The sequence below is a fragment of the Mauremys reevesii genome, linkage group 11, assembly GCF_016161935.1.
Source record: "Mauremys reevesii isolate NIE-2019 linkage group 11, ASM1616193v1, whole genome shotgun sequence".
Classification (NCBI taxonomy): Eukaryota; Metazoa; Chordata; order Testudines; family Geoemydidae; genus Mauremys; species Mauremys reevesii.
The window spans coordinates 23,022,694-23,037,934 of record NC_052633.1 but is presented as its reverse complement, the minus strand read 5'-3'; positions in this window follow the sequence as shown (position 1 = coordinate 23,037,934).

The window sequence follows — 15,241 nt, the reverse complement described above, 5'->3', positions numbered from 1 at the left end:
CAGATTTTGCAGTTCCTTCAGTGCAGGAAACAAGTTACAATGTAGCATTTTGGGACATGTCCATCAGTTTCTTATTGCTGGCAATGCCGTAAACTATAATTTTCCAAATAGTATGTTATGGAACCGAATAGGCTATGCACAAAGAATCAAAGTCAGGAAAAGCTAAGACTGCATTATTAGACCACCACCCACTAAATAGTAACATCTTGAATAAGCATGCCAAGTAGGCTGGACTGGTTTTAATCATGAGGATATGCGTTTCAGTGTGAGACTCCTTGCTAAGTCCTTCATGTCACATTGCTGACTAGCTAACAGCATAAGACTCCAGACCGCAGATTACTCTTCTTCACCAGTCCCACTCCAGATGGCTTGATTCACTCTAGCTAATATGAAAAAAGAAATATTAAAAAAAAAATCTTAATGTTGCTGATCTCACAGAACAGAGTTTCAAGGGACCCTGCCTTCTTGAAGGCTGGTGTCTGTTCAGAAAGCATTGTTCTGCTGTAATAAATAGCACCAGCTGGGTTCTCAGATGTCGTCCTGTGGGCAGATTTGCCTGGCAGTAGTTTACTCCACATGCAAATTTATTAAATTTTCAGCAACTACAAGTTTAGGATAATTTTATTTTTAAAATTGCTTGTGTTAGAATAAAATATTCTTCAGCTTAATTTCCTTTTGGGGGGAAAAACTGGAATTGGTGTGTTGCACACAAAAATCCTGTGTTGGTGTAGGGAGTGTCCTGAGTAGATGGTGCAGTTTCTTAGTGTATTCCTCAGTGGGATCTGAGGAAAGTGGCCTGTAGAATTTGGTATTAGAGAGTTGTCTGTCAGCCTCTTTATGGTTGTCAGACCTGTTCATGATGACAACAGCACCTCCTTTATCAGCCTCTTTGATTATAATGTCGGGGTTGTTTCTGAGGCTGTGGATGGCATTGCGATCTGCATGACTTAGGTTATGAGGCAAGTGATGTTGTTTTTCCACAATTTCTGCCTGTGCACGTCGGCGGAATCATTCTATGTATAGGTCCAGACTGTCATTTTGACTCTCAGGAGGAGTCCATGTGGAGAATGACAAAACTCCAGAACCAATAGAGACCCTCACCAGAAATCCAAAAGAAGAAAGAAAGGAGACAAAAATCTGTAGCAGATATGTTAAGAAGCTCTTTGACACGTGAACCGGGCTGTCGGCCTCAGCACCCTTCTGAACGGACAGGTGTCCGTATCACATAAGGATCCCTGTCGGTCACTGCAGGGATACCAAAGATTGACTAGGCAAGGAAGTTGCATTATCATCACACTCCTAAAGGTGGTCCCTCCACACTGCGCTGTGGCACACTGGAAAGTCATTGTAGGAAAGCTTTTACTGCAGCTACCTATACCATATCCAATCTGTGGATAGACACTGGGTTTAAGTCTCCAAAGCTGTCTCATGAATACTATAGTCACACATTTCAAAACCAAACCAAACCCCAAAACTCTTTAGAAATAGGAAGCCATCTGCAAAGGAGGAACAGGAAGGGAAAATCCAGGATATCACAGACCTATGATTATTTTCCTCACAGATCTTTTTAAGAAAAGGAAGAAGGGAGACACACTTGGAGAAACAGGGATTTATATCACAGTTCAGAGTGGTGATTCAGAACCAGGGGCGGCTCTAGACACCAGCGCGCCAAGCAGGCGCTTGGGGCGGCCGTTTCCCGGGGGGCGGCATTTGGCTCCGGTGGAGCTCCCGCCGGCATGCCTGCGGCAGGTCCACCGGAGCCCGGGACGAGCGGACCTGCCGCAGGGATGACTGCGGCGGGTGCCGTCTTCCCGCGGCTCCGGTTGAGCTCCCGCAGGCATGACTGCGGCAGGTCCGCTCGTCCCGGGCTCCGGTGGACCTGCCGCAGGCATGCCGGCAGGAGCTCAACCGGAGCCGCGGGAAGAGGGGACCCGCCGCGGGACCGGGGAAGGGCGGCGCAGCGCACCGCGCTGCTTGGGGCAGCCCGATTTCTAGAGCCGCCCCTGTTCAGAACAATAATCTTATGCCCACCTCAGTCGCTCTACAATTACAAGAATTGATAGAGCAGCAAAAGCATGAACAGTGGGCATATTTTATAGGTATCTATACAACAGTATAGGGTATATCCTACCCATTCTCTGTGCGCAAAGCAGTCCATGACATGAGCAGAACTGACAGTTCTGTGCTGCTGGGATGTTGGGTTCAGGGTGCCAGGGCTGGGAAAGAAAGAAGTTCCAAACTGAAGTCTAAGGAGTGGAGGGCTGTGGGATACCGAGTGCATCAGATAATCTTTGACAATCCAGAGCTGTCAGTCAGCAACCTGTCATGAATGAGTGCTAACTTTACACATACAAAATGATTTATACATCTAAAATAGAGCTACTTTCACTAGGGTAAACTTTGTGTTTATGCAGCACCTAGAACAATGGGGACCAGGTCCATGACTGGGGCACCCAAGTGCTACCACATATGTATATTTATTATTCATCTTATTTCCATGCAACTTCACCAGACTAGGCTACAACTAAAAGCTTGTCTTGATAGAAAGGTGGGGTTTTTTTTTAAGAACGTTAGCTAGCATGTTCCAATTAACATATTGGAGACTTCTAATGTAGGCAAAAGGAGGTTCTATTTCAGCATGGTAACTGGTTGAGTTAAGCTAGGCTTCAACTTGACCAGCGAGCACCCACCAAACTAAGGTACACCTTGCCTTATCTACACTAGGATTTTAGAACACATTAGCACATTCTAACTAACACATTACCAACATAATCTAAGCAGGAAACCTGACAGCTTGAAGACTTGCAGATGCTTCACTAACATGAGAGCAGCCCATCAGCAGACCACCGGGAAGTGCTTCATGAATCAAGGATTGGGAATCACTGTTCCAAACAGAGATGGAGTTGTAAGTGGAGTGTTCACTGTGAAACCAGTTTTTGCCCATAGTCCAAAATAGTCCTGAATTATTCACCTTCAGAACACCAGGCAAAGCCCAGCTTTTTGCCTGGGCTTTTGAAAAGGATGCAGTCTGTTTATTTGAGGAGACAGCAATTTTGATGAAGAAAGCTTTTCTACTTGCTTGAGACGGGGATGGAGTTGTCCTGGGATTCACTGCTGGTTTCAGTTGTAGTGGTTCTTTAAATGTTAGACGTGCCCAGTGTAGTACATAGGTGCCTTCTTTAGGTCATTATAAATTAATGATTCAACATTTTATCAAGAAAAGACTCAAAAAAACCAAGTCTTCTTGAAAAGTGGAGCGTTAAACCTCAGAAAGAATTGAAGGGAAATAACTGGTAACTGTTCCTACCAGAAACAGTATTATTTACTCAATGCAAATCAATAAACCAAAGACATTAAAATTTAGATTGTTTCTTCTAGAAAATGCCTGAGGCTTTTATGATAAGAATGAGGAAATAAGAGAATCATCGACCTCTATTTCTCAAGGTTTGTGACAGTGCAGTGTTTTTTTTAACCTCCATGTGAGAATGTCATTGACACTTTAACACTTGCATATAGCTGAAAGCCTACTATAGAATTGTATTTAGCCAAGAACCTCAGCCTGCTTTCACTGAGAATATACTCCTGCTCCCCATCTTTTCAAAATTAACTAGAGAACATAATGCTACAGAAATGCCTGGCTACATTCCAGTGTGTTCATTGTGTGGAGACATTACAAATAAGATAACAGAAACATCTGCAAACAAACTTAAGAGATAATTAAATGGTTTTGTTCTTGGTGAATTTGCTTTTTTAAAATGAGGAAATAACCCTTTTTGAAAGCCATATCTTTCATTTTTTAAATTCAAACCAGTAACCACCTGGTTTTCATTTCCTGGTCTCCTCCTCCTGTCTCAGCCGTGTGCTGTGCAAAAAACAAAGAGTCCATTCTTTAATTGTGAATTTCAGATGCCTTTAACCTCTGTTCCATTACAAGTGCCTTGGAATCTGGAAAAAGCTAATATACAATATCTGCCTTTATTAGTTAAAATAATAAATGGCTAGTTCCACTTTTAAAAAAAAATCATTTATTTTCTGGGCCTACCAGAGTTTGGACAGCCTCAGAGCTTTGTACTTTGATTGAAAAGTCTTTCATTTGTCTTTTGTCTGTCAAAATAGCTGTATTAGAACAGTACATTGGTATTTGACAGTCTCAGGTTGAAGGTTACCTACCTGCTTTTCAATTAAATGGATGAGAGACACAGACTTTTTAAAGTTGGTTCCTACTGAGAGTAGTACGTGGCTTAAACAGACACACTTTTACACCATTTTCAGCATATAAATAAATACCAGTTCCACAGCTATATGCCCTGGCTCTTGAAAGGGAGAATCACAAGGTTTGAAGGTTGTTTTTGCATCTAAAGTAGTTTCTTCAATGACTGAAAAAACTTATTCTCTTGAGTAAGTAACAGCTAAACAGAAGCTGTAAATATTGAGTCAGATGCAGCACTGTGTTTAAAAATTTTACACCTCTACCCCGCTCTAATGCTGTCCTCAGGAGCAAAAAAATCTTACTGCATTATAGGTGAAACCACGTTATATTGAACTTGCTTTGATCCGCTGGAGTGCGCAGCCCCCTCCCCGGAGCACTGCTTTACCGCGTTATATCCAAATTCATGTTATATTGGGTCACATTTGTAGCGCCCCTCTCCACCTGATTACCTCCTTTACTGGCAATCTACTTATAGGTTCTGATGGACAGGTCTGGGTTTTTTTGGATCCCGCCACCCACTCAGTAGGGTGAATCTTTTTTGGTTATGAAATTAGTTGGCGGTGCCTCCACCCCCCTCGCTCCTTCCTGGCAGAGTCACCAGGGCAGCTTGGGCGAAAAATTCTAACTACAGAGGAATCCCCACTTATTTGCCAGATAGTTGGAGACTTCCAAGAAATAACACAACACATAAAAATATATTCAACACAACAATTATATTAAACAGGCAACAGATACAACATAACAGGGGAAACACTATTTTTAGGGTCACCGGTGCCCACACTTAAAATACCCGTGTCTGGATGTAACAAATGCAAAATTAGTGTCCTGTTGGTACGCGTACTTTGCTGGGGCCCTTGATGACCGATACAATTCTCTGCAGAGGTGTAGCAGTGTGGCTGACTGGGTTCAGTACAGCCCAAAAGACCCACAAGTGGGAGGAAGTGGTGAATCCCTCCACAGGTGTAATAAGCGGTAAATTATAAAATCCTCAAACCCTCACTCCCTGGCTTGAGGACACAGTTCAGGGAGTAGAGGGTCCCCAAAACAAATTCCCTGATTAACTAACTAAAGACAAGGCACTCACGAACTCCACAAATGATCTTCAGGGTTGAGGATGACGCTGGACGATTTCAGGGGCTGCTGTCCACTGGCAGGGATCCTCCTCAGGCAGGAATCAGCCCTGGACTAACAGCGCTGACCATGTGGGGACTGGTCTCACCAGGGGAGCTGGAGGCGAACCCAGCCTGGCTGGGGAAATTTCTCAGCAAACATAACAATTGGGAATCATCCGTGAGGAAGGAAAACCCAGCTGGGGAATCTGGTGTCAGGTCCCTAGAGGCCAGTTCTCAGGGGGAACCCTGCTTGCAGGCCTGGGACTCACCAGCTCCCCTCAAAGCCTGTTTGGCCTTTGCCCTGGCTGGCTCCAGCCTCTCCTCAAAAAATGGCTTCCCCCTCTCCTCCACTCCCTGGGAGGGGCATCTCCACTCCCTATTGGTTGCTGGGCAGACTCTGAGGTTGCCTTGGCTCCTCCTCCCTGAGCTGCCAGCAGACAGAGCTCCAGGAATCTCCTTGGGGGTTACACATTATATCGGGGAAGAGATGTACTTGGACAACACAGCAATCACACTAGCAAGTTTCAGGAAGAGAGCCTAGTAGCACAGTATCTTGTGAAATATATACTTTGAACAGAGAATGAATAGATCTCTGGACTCAGTCCTGTCTTCAGTTGCACCACGCAACTCCGGAGCATCACATAGATGTAAACGACAAAATAATTTAACCTAGAGAGACACACCCACCAGGGCCGGCTCTAGGCACCAGCCCAGCCAGCAGCTGTTTGGGGTGGCCAACGGTGAGGGGCGGCACATCCAGGAATTCAGCGGTGGGTTCCTCACTCTTAGAGCAAAGGACCAGCCGCCGAATTGCCGCCAAAGACTGAAGCAGTGGTGGTAGAGCTGCAGATCATGGCTTTTTTTTTTTTTTCTGCTTGGGGCAGCAAAAAGCCTGGAGCTGGCCCTGCACCCACATACCAAGAAGATAATAGGCAGTGCTAGTAGCAGGACTCGTAGTTAAGGTTGCCTGACACTTTGCATTAAGACCTATTTGCAGTTGCTTAGAACTGTGCCAAACTTTAACCATTGGGGATGAAGTTTCCCATGTTGGTTGCCTACCTTAGCTTGATTTTTTTTTTTTTTTTAAGTTTTGAAAAAAAAAATGCTGTAGCTGTTTCCCCAAGAATGCGATTAGGGAGCAGTACGTTATTTTGCCCATGTTTTAAAACAAACAACCCACAACCATTTTGCTGAGAGGCATAATGCTTCCATGCTTGCTACGGGGACTTGAAATTTGGCAGGATACCTGTGTCCATAGGCACGTTTTGTTGTTCCTGTTGAAAAACACACACATTTGGCCAGTTTCAGCCTAAGAAAAGTCTCCCTGTGCACATGCTCAGAAAACACTTCTTAGCATTTAGCAGCCAAATACTTTCACGCTCTGAGAGCCTGCACTGCATGTGTTCCAGCCCACGGCTGTGGGGGTTGAATAGGACTTGTCCATCAAATGGCTCCTCCTGGCTGCCAGGGGCTGCTATAGTGCCTGGTATAGAAATTAATAGCAGGAGACTCACTCTCTCATTCTCCTGGGCTTTTAATGCTCCCCCTGCTCCACCCAGGAAGCACAGAGTGAGGAGCAGATTGACTCAAATACAGAGGGGTGAAAGATGTATGCGGCAGCTAGACAGTAGGCGGGAGCAGAGGAACAACAGATGATGGGGGAAGCTGTGGAGAGAAGCAGGGAGGGAGGGGCTAAGAGGGTAGAGGTAGTATGGGGCATATGGGAAGGAGCTGGGATGGTGTCAGGGTTGAATTGGAAAAGAGGGGCAGGGAAAGGAGGATGGAACCAGGAGTCAGGGAGTGGATAGTACCTGTGTTGGGGGTAAGAGAAGGTGCGACAGGGGACTCCACTCAGTGCAGGTGGCACCGCCTCCTGACCATTCTGGGGATTAGCTTTGCACAACCAACTCCACCATGCTCTGGCCCTTCTCCAGTTCCAGGAACTGCTGCCTCCTCTTCATGACTCAGCCCTCCAGCCAGCTCCCTCAGCATGTATTTCCCCCTCTGAGCACGAGAGTCCTTCCACAAGACTGGTCTCAGGCAGTCTTCTCCAGCTTCCCTACAGGCCAAATGGGGAACTTAGAGCCACCCTCTATTCTAAGGGCCACCCTCTATTCCAGTCTAGAGACCCTGTACCTGATAACTCTCTGTTGCCAGCTTCCCGGCTTTATAGGCCCAACCCAGCTCCTCCCCAATTGGACATCATCAGCAAATTAGGCTTTCACATGCCATGGCTTTCTTCCAGGTGCAGGCTATAGGTTAATTAGGCTCCTTCACCCCTTCATGCCTTTGTAGGGTAATCACCCCATTGCAGAGGGAAACCAAGATAGGCTGGAGGCACACGGGAAGAAGGGTGTATAAACACTAGAGAACACTCTCCTATAAAACCTGAAAATTAACCTTCTCCACCTTCCTCTGCTGTCAGCAAATAGCTGTGAAGCCCATTGGCAAAGTGTTTCATCCCCTTCTAGTATTCTTCTAGAGGATAACAGCCTATTTTGCTGCAGCTCAAGTGGTAGAGGCCTGTGCTCTGTATTTAAAGGTCTGAACCCATGCTGATCACCCAAATTAGGTGTCATTATAGGCCCACATGATGGCATTTGTTTTTTCAATTTGCCTTTTTTTTTTAAATGAGGAAGTTACATAGAAAAAACTGCATTTTAAAGGTTGTACAGTAAAAAACTCAAAAGTTAGGAAATGCCCAAACTGAGCTGGCCTGTACAACTTTAATTCAGGCCTCTTGGCCTTATTCAGGGCACTAGATGGATGGTGCTCTGGGGATAAATCAGGGTATTGCAGTGAGGGAGGCTGTTGGCTTTAGGACCCCTGCCTCATTTGCTGCAGAAGTTGGAAGGTGTGTAGTAAATGAGGCTGTGAATGAGAGGAACAGAAAGGACAGTCTCATAGTTAAGGAAGAGAAGGACACCTTGAAAGATTGGATTCTGCCACTAAGTTCCTATGATGCTGGGCGAGTCATTCAAATCAAACTTCTCACTGTTACCAATTTTACCAACAAGGGTTTGAATTTACTCAGTAATTTAAATAGACCTCAGATCAATTAGCTTGAGTGAGTTATTGACAATTAGATAATTAGACAGAGCACAGCAGAAAGAGAGAGACATTACCACAAACTGTGAGAACCTATTCCTACAACACCATGACAATTAGCTTACACTAGTTGTGTGGATATAAAATGTCAGTTTGTAAGACAAATTCAGAACCAATCTGTTTACCATTTAATTCTATTATTTTCTCTTTTTCACAGACATTTTATTTTTTCCCATAAATTTCCAGTATATTTGAACATCTGTTGCTTATCTCCATGTTTTTGGTAAGCATATTAAATTCTGATGACCTAAGCATCTGTTACTTGTTGTTAATACATCACTAAAAATAATAGCCCTTAACAAGTCTTCTAAAGATTGTCAGGTCATTTCTGGTAATTCTTAGCAAACTATTTTCTCCTTAGGATGACTTCCAAAGTACTTTGGGAGTTTGGTTCATAGGCAAGCTATAGGCCTTACAAAAGTCTGTTTCATTCATCAGCACCTCAATTGGCCACTAACTGTGAATTCCTCATTTTTGGGCGTCAACTGTAAGACATCTGGGACCAGAGTTGCAGAAGTGCTGAGTACTTGCATCTGCAACGGAAGTCAACTAGAGCTGTGATTTGAACCTATACAATGCTAAGTACCAGGGCCGGCTCCAGACCCCAACGCGCCAAGCAGGCGCGTGGGGTGGCATTGTCCCGGCAGGGCGGCATTTGGCTCCGGCGGACCTTCCGCAGGCATGACTGTGGAGGGTCCCCTCTTCCCGCGGCTCTGCTTGAGCTCCCGCAGGCATGCCTGCAGATGCTCCACCGGAGCCGCGGAACCAGCGCACCCGCCGCAGACACTTCTGCCCCGGCTGCGGGACCGGGGAAGGGCGGCGAGCGCGCCGCCCTGCTTGGGGTGGCGTAATTTCTAGAGCCGCCCCTGCTAAGTACTGTGGAAAATCAGGCCATAGCTGCCTCAATTCATCACCTGTTCAGTATTGTGAAGATCAAATCATTAATGTTTGTGAAGCAGCCACCCTATGGTGAGAGTACCAGAGAAATGCCCAGGAGGAAATTAATACTTCAGTATTCAGTGCAGGGTTTGGATGGTGTATATTAAATAGGTCTGGGGTCATATATTGAGTATGGTGGATAAAAGGAAGTACTGACTAGCAGCTCATTCACCCATTCACAGAATGAGGCAAAGGTCCTGCAGAAAAAAAATAGTATTTATCATATAATTAAAGCCTGTATCATAATGTGTACACACAGGGGGATGAATTAAGATTTCACAGGCAATCTTAATTCTGGTATTTCCTTACTTTTGAGTGCTCAACTTTGCAATTTTAATGTTCTTTTAACAGTTTGCTTTTATGCAATTTGCTATAGGCACAGTTTTGGGATGATGATACTCATAGGGTGAACTATATTTAATTATGCTAAATCATCACAGATAAATGGAAATCCAAAAGTATGTTTCATCTAATGCTTTTTTCTAGAGCAGGCACTCAAAGAAGAAAAACAGTTATCTACCTTTAACTGTTGTTCTTCAAGATGTGCTACTCATGTCCATTCCATTTTCCGCCCTCCTACCCCTCTGTCAGAGTTGCTGGCAAGAAGGAACTGAGAGGGCACAGGGCTGGTGGCGCCTGATATTACTGTCGCATGGGAGCGCCACAGCCTGTCCTATGGATACCGCTAAGGATAATTGAGGTTGTACTATACAAGGAAGTATAGTACAGATCTATAATAGAAAATTATTCCCCATGGCTTAAAAAACGTGCCTTCAAGAGAGTAATAACGACACCCTCAGTATGAAGAACTGGGCTCACCAAAGTAGTACTCATACTTTTCCCAGTGGATGGCCTCAGTCATTATATGCCCCTGTGGGTTGCTTTTTAAACGCACAGCTCCAGCAGTTACAATGCATCAGTCTTATGACTTTTTAACTTAAAGAATAACAGCGCAGAGGATTTGCCTTCATCTTCATCAGTAACTACTGACTGCATTCCTGGTTTTCTTTAGCTTGAACCAACTAGGTTTAGATTTATACTTTGAGTCCAGGGTAATATACATCTGTATATGACAGTTGTCCTAAGTAATTCAGCATTTTAACAGACTCCTATTGGCTTCTGTAGTGCGGAACCAGTCCTTAAATCTTCTTTAAAGTGTACTTTTTTCCAGAAAAATGACTATATGGGATGGTGGCTTTCTGTGTCTCAATGACTTGCTCAGCATACACGTGAAACAATGTCTCTTTTCTGCCAGCCCTGCAAACTTTCCCTGGGATCTGAGAATCAAGCTGCATTCTTTCTTTTTCATTTCTTGTCACCAGTAATAATGACTCTGCAGGCCAAATTATGCTTTGTTATACCTGTGCAACACAATTAGGACCCTTGCTGTTGTAACTACTGAGGGCTTACTTGGAAGACACTGGTGTTGCACAGATGTGTCTGAGGGTAGATGCACAGGGTAAAAAAAGGCAGGAAGTGGCGTAGAACGTGTGAGAAGATGGGTTTAAATGCAATCATCATCAGGTTAATATGGCACTTGGCTACATGCCACTTTGACAGTCCATCGTGCTCCTACTGAAATAATTGACAAAACTCCACTCACTTCAATGGGAACAGCATCAGGCCTTTAATGCCTTGGCCTGGTTACTGGGAAGGAGTAACTTGGGATGTGTCTACACTGCAGTGTAAGCCCAGGATTAGTGGGACTTGAGTCTGGATCCTGGGTTTGAGCATCCACACTACATAGTGACCCTAGGTTTAAAATATCTGGACCCGTCCGTGCTGCAGTACACAGATCTGAGTCAAACCATCTTATCCCAGGTTTCCTGACACTCTCCCCCAGCTGTTCTAGCCATTGGTTCGTGGTGCCACATGGGAAAACTTGACTGTCCACCCGTTACAGGAACTTGTTGCAGATTGCCAAATTATTAAACCATAATCTGTCTCAAAGGGCCTGGCCAAAGGAGGTTTAATTACATTCTCAGCAAGTGCAGAATGTTGGCTGATAGTGCATTTGGAGACCGAAATCCTGCTGGCACTGTTTACAGACACATTTGGATTCCTGTCATCAATGCTGTCTGCGTTATTGTGGCTCCCTTCATAATTTTTGTGAAGCTATTTTCACCTCAATAGAGCTGTGATGGTAATGGATTGGTGAACCAGTATGCTGAGGCAGAAAGTGCACCTATCGCACCCAGGGAACACAAATCAGGGATGCTCTGTCTATGGGCTTGCATGGGCCAATGGAAGAGGGAGAATAGTATGTTTGTGAATGTGCTTGTACAATCTTTACAGTAAATGAAGTAAAGACACATCACACAATGAAAAGCATGTGTGTTGCCAGGCACTGTAGTTATGAATGACATGACCACTTATGAAATGGGAGCAGGGGCAAGTGGCAAGAACTGGATTTACAGTATGGCTTGATGTAGAGAAATACACCTTTACTCCGCTATAACGCGGTCGTGGGGAGTCAAAAATCCCTACCGCATTATAGCTGAAACCCCGTTATATCAGGGTAGGGGCGGCAAGGCTCCGGCGGTGATTTAAAGAGCTCTGGGATCCAGCCGCTGCGGGGAGGTATTTTCTGTGGGATGGAGTGATTCCTATATGAAAGTACATGTCCTTCAAGTCGAGGGCGGCATACCTGTCCTGGATCCAAGGAAGGGATGATAGAGGCCAAAGAGACCATGCGGAACTTGAGTTCCTTCATGGACCTGTTAGGTTCTCGCACGTCTAGAATGGGCCTTAGCCTGCCTTTGGCTTTTGGTGTTAGGAGATACCTGTGCTCCTGAGGAACCTCTTCCATTGTCCCTAGCGAGACAAGCGAGTGCACCTCCTGGTTAAGGAGTTGCTTGTGAGAAAGGTCCCTGAAGAGGGACAGGGAAAAGGGGTGTAAGGACCGAGAATTAGTGTGAATATCCCCTTTCTACCATGCGGAGCACCCACTGGTCCAATGTAATATGAGCCCATGCAGGGTAGAAAGGGGATAGATGGGATGAAAAGGTAAGGCGGGGAGGATGCAGTCTCTGCACTGGTGCATCACCCCCAAGCGCATTTTCAAAAGGCCTGCCTCTGGCCTAAGGAAGGTTTGTCCTGGCCAGAGGAGGGGTGAGATCTTTTTCTTGAATTCCTCTTCCTCTTACGCGACCCTTCCTGTCTCCCACCAGGCTGATAATTCCCCGGGGGTGGGGGAGGCCTGAAGTACCTCCTCTGGGTCGCTGGCGTGTGCAGGCCCAAGGATTTCAGGGTGGCCCAAGAGTCCTTGAGGCTATGCAGACGGGAGTCAGTCATTTCCAAAAACAGAGACTGACCCTCGAAGGGGAGATTCTGAATTGTCTGCTGCACCTTGTACAGTAGGCCCGAGACCTGCAGCCAGGAACTCCTTCTCGTAGCCACCCCTGAAGCAATGGTGCAAGAGGCCGCATTCGCTGCATCTAAAGCCACCTGCAGGGACGCGCGTGAAATCTATTTGCCTTCCTCTACAAGCACGGAAAACTCTGCACGAGAGTCTGTAGGCAGGAGCTCTGTGAACTTTTCCATTGTGCCACAGGTATTCTAGTTGTATCTGCTAGCCACCACCTGGTGGTTAGCAATACGAAGCTGCACCCCCCCACACACACTTCCCCGTAGAGTATATTTTCCTCCCAAACAGGTCCAGTTTTTTGGCCTTGTGGTTCTTGGGAGAGGGCCCCTGGTAGCCCTGGTGCTTGTGCTGTTAGCTGCGTCCACTACCAGGGAGTCCGGCAGGGGGCGGGGAGTATGCAAATGCTCATATCCTCAAGAGGGAACAAAGTATCTCTGCTCATGCCTTTTCGCAGTCAGAAGCAACGAGGACGGGGTCTGCCCCAGTGTTTTAGTGGCATCACTGATAGTTTTAATCAGCGGCAGCGCAATACAGGATGGCCCGGGGAGGTGGTGTTGGAGGGAAAAACGGATATCGACCATTCGATCAGACTCCTTCATCACCTCAGTTTTGATATTAAGGTTCTGGGCCACCCATTTCAGCAGCTGCTGAAGGACCCTAGTGTCCTCTAAGGCCAGAGTGGCTGAGGAACCCGCCACCGCCTCATCTGGCAACGAGAAAGATGAAATGATGGTTGGTACTGGGGCCTGTTCCCTGCCCTTGGCCCCCGTGGGGCCAGGAGCAGCTGCACTGGGGCGGGAGCTGCAGTCGGTGTCAGGACCGGTGCCTCTGACAATATCACAGTTGGTGCCGCGATTGGTGCTGGTATCGGTGCTGAGGGCGGTGCGGCAGCTGGTGCCCCCAGCGCCAGTGGCATGATTGGTGCCACAGTCGTCAAAGGTGTGGTTGGAGCCGAGACTGTTGATGTCAGCGTGTGGGTCCCCACTGGGTTGCCTCGTGTGGAGGGTGTATGCAGCTGCCGGAAAGAAACTGAGGCCACCGATGCACTCTGGAGCTCTAACTCTGGTGATAGGCCCAGGGGGTCCAGAAGGGCCCCTGAGGAGCCTGCCATTGGCCCGGCCACAGTGCCGGGTAGGGTTGTTGGTTACAGCAGGAGCGGGATCTTGTGCTCCTACTAGAGCGTGATGACTCCGCTTCCGACTCCAAGGTCTCTGACTGTGATGACCACGGAGGCATGGAGCCATTTGGTGCTGGAGAGCAGTGCCAACTGGGGGACTGGAGCAGTTCATCCACATGGACTATCGGTGATGCAGGCCAATGCATCGGTGGTCTCATGGCTGACATCATCGCCGGTTTGCCCATGGAATGTACCGGGCCCGGAACCGCTGCTGGCAATCTCTCTTGCCTAGGAGATGAGGGTGGCGCTGTAAGCGCCAAAAGGTCTTCCGCTGCCTCGAACGCCTCCAGGGTGGAGGGGAGCTGTAGATCTTCGTGGTGGCGCAGACTCAACTGCACCCTCATAAACCTGCCACAGTCTGAGCACGGTTTAAAACCCGGAGATCAAGGCATAACCTGGTGCCGGGGAAAAACAACAGGGGGAGAGCCTCCTCCCGAAGGAAAACTACTACGCTAACAGACTATATACACAAATACTGCTAACATGCTTACCAAGGCAAGAGCAACAGGGAGTTCCAGCTAGCCATCACAGGCAGTAAGAAGGAACTAAGTGGAGGTCGGATCGGCAAGGCCCTATATTGAATGCCATGAAGGCACAACTCCAGGGGGCGCCCAAGCCAACCCTGTAGATACTGCTAGGGGAAAACTCTTCCGGCTGTCGTGCACACAGCATGTGCACACTAGGGTGACCAGGTGTCCAGTTTTCTACTGGAACACCCGATCAAAAAGGGACCCTGGCGGCTCTGGTCATCACTGCCAACCGCGCCATTAAAGGTCCGGTCGGCGGTGCTGTGGAGCCAAGGCAGGCTAGTCCCTACCTGTCCTGGCTCCATGCTGTATGCCCGGAAGTGGCCAGCAGGTCCGACTCATAGGTGGGTGGACCACAGGGCTCCACGCGCTGCCCCAACCCAAGCACCGGCTCCACATTTCCATTGGCCGGGAACCATGGCCAATGGGAGCTGCAGGGTGGTGCCTGCGGGTGAGAAACCTGTTGTGCCTCTGCCTAGGAACCGGACCTGCTAGCCACTTCCAGGGTGCAGCATGGAGTCAGGACAGGTAGGAAGCCTGCCTTAGCCCCACTGAGCCACTGACCGGGAGCTGCCAGAGGTAAGCCCATGCCCCAACCTTGAGCCCCCCCAAGCCAAGCCCCCTATTATACCCCAACCCCTCATCCCTGGCCCCACCCCAGAGCCCCCAAGGAGTTCAGTCAAAATTTAATTAACGCATTTTTTTAATGAGCATCATGCTCTGGAATGGTGGCCAAAGCATGAAAGGGCATATGAATGTTTAACATATCTGGCACATAAATACCTTGCAACGCCAGCTACA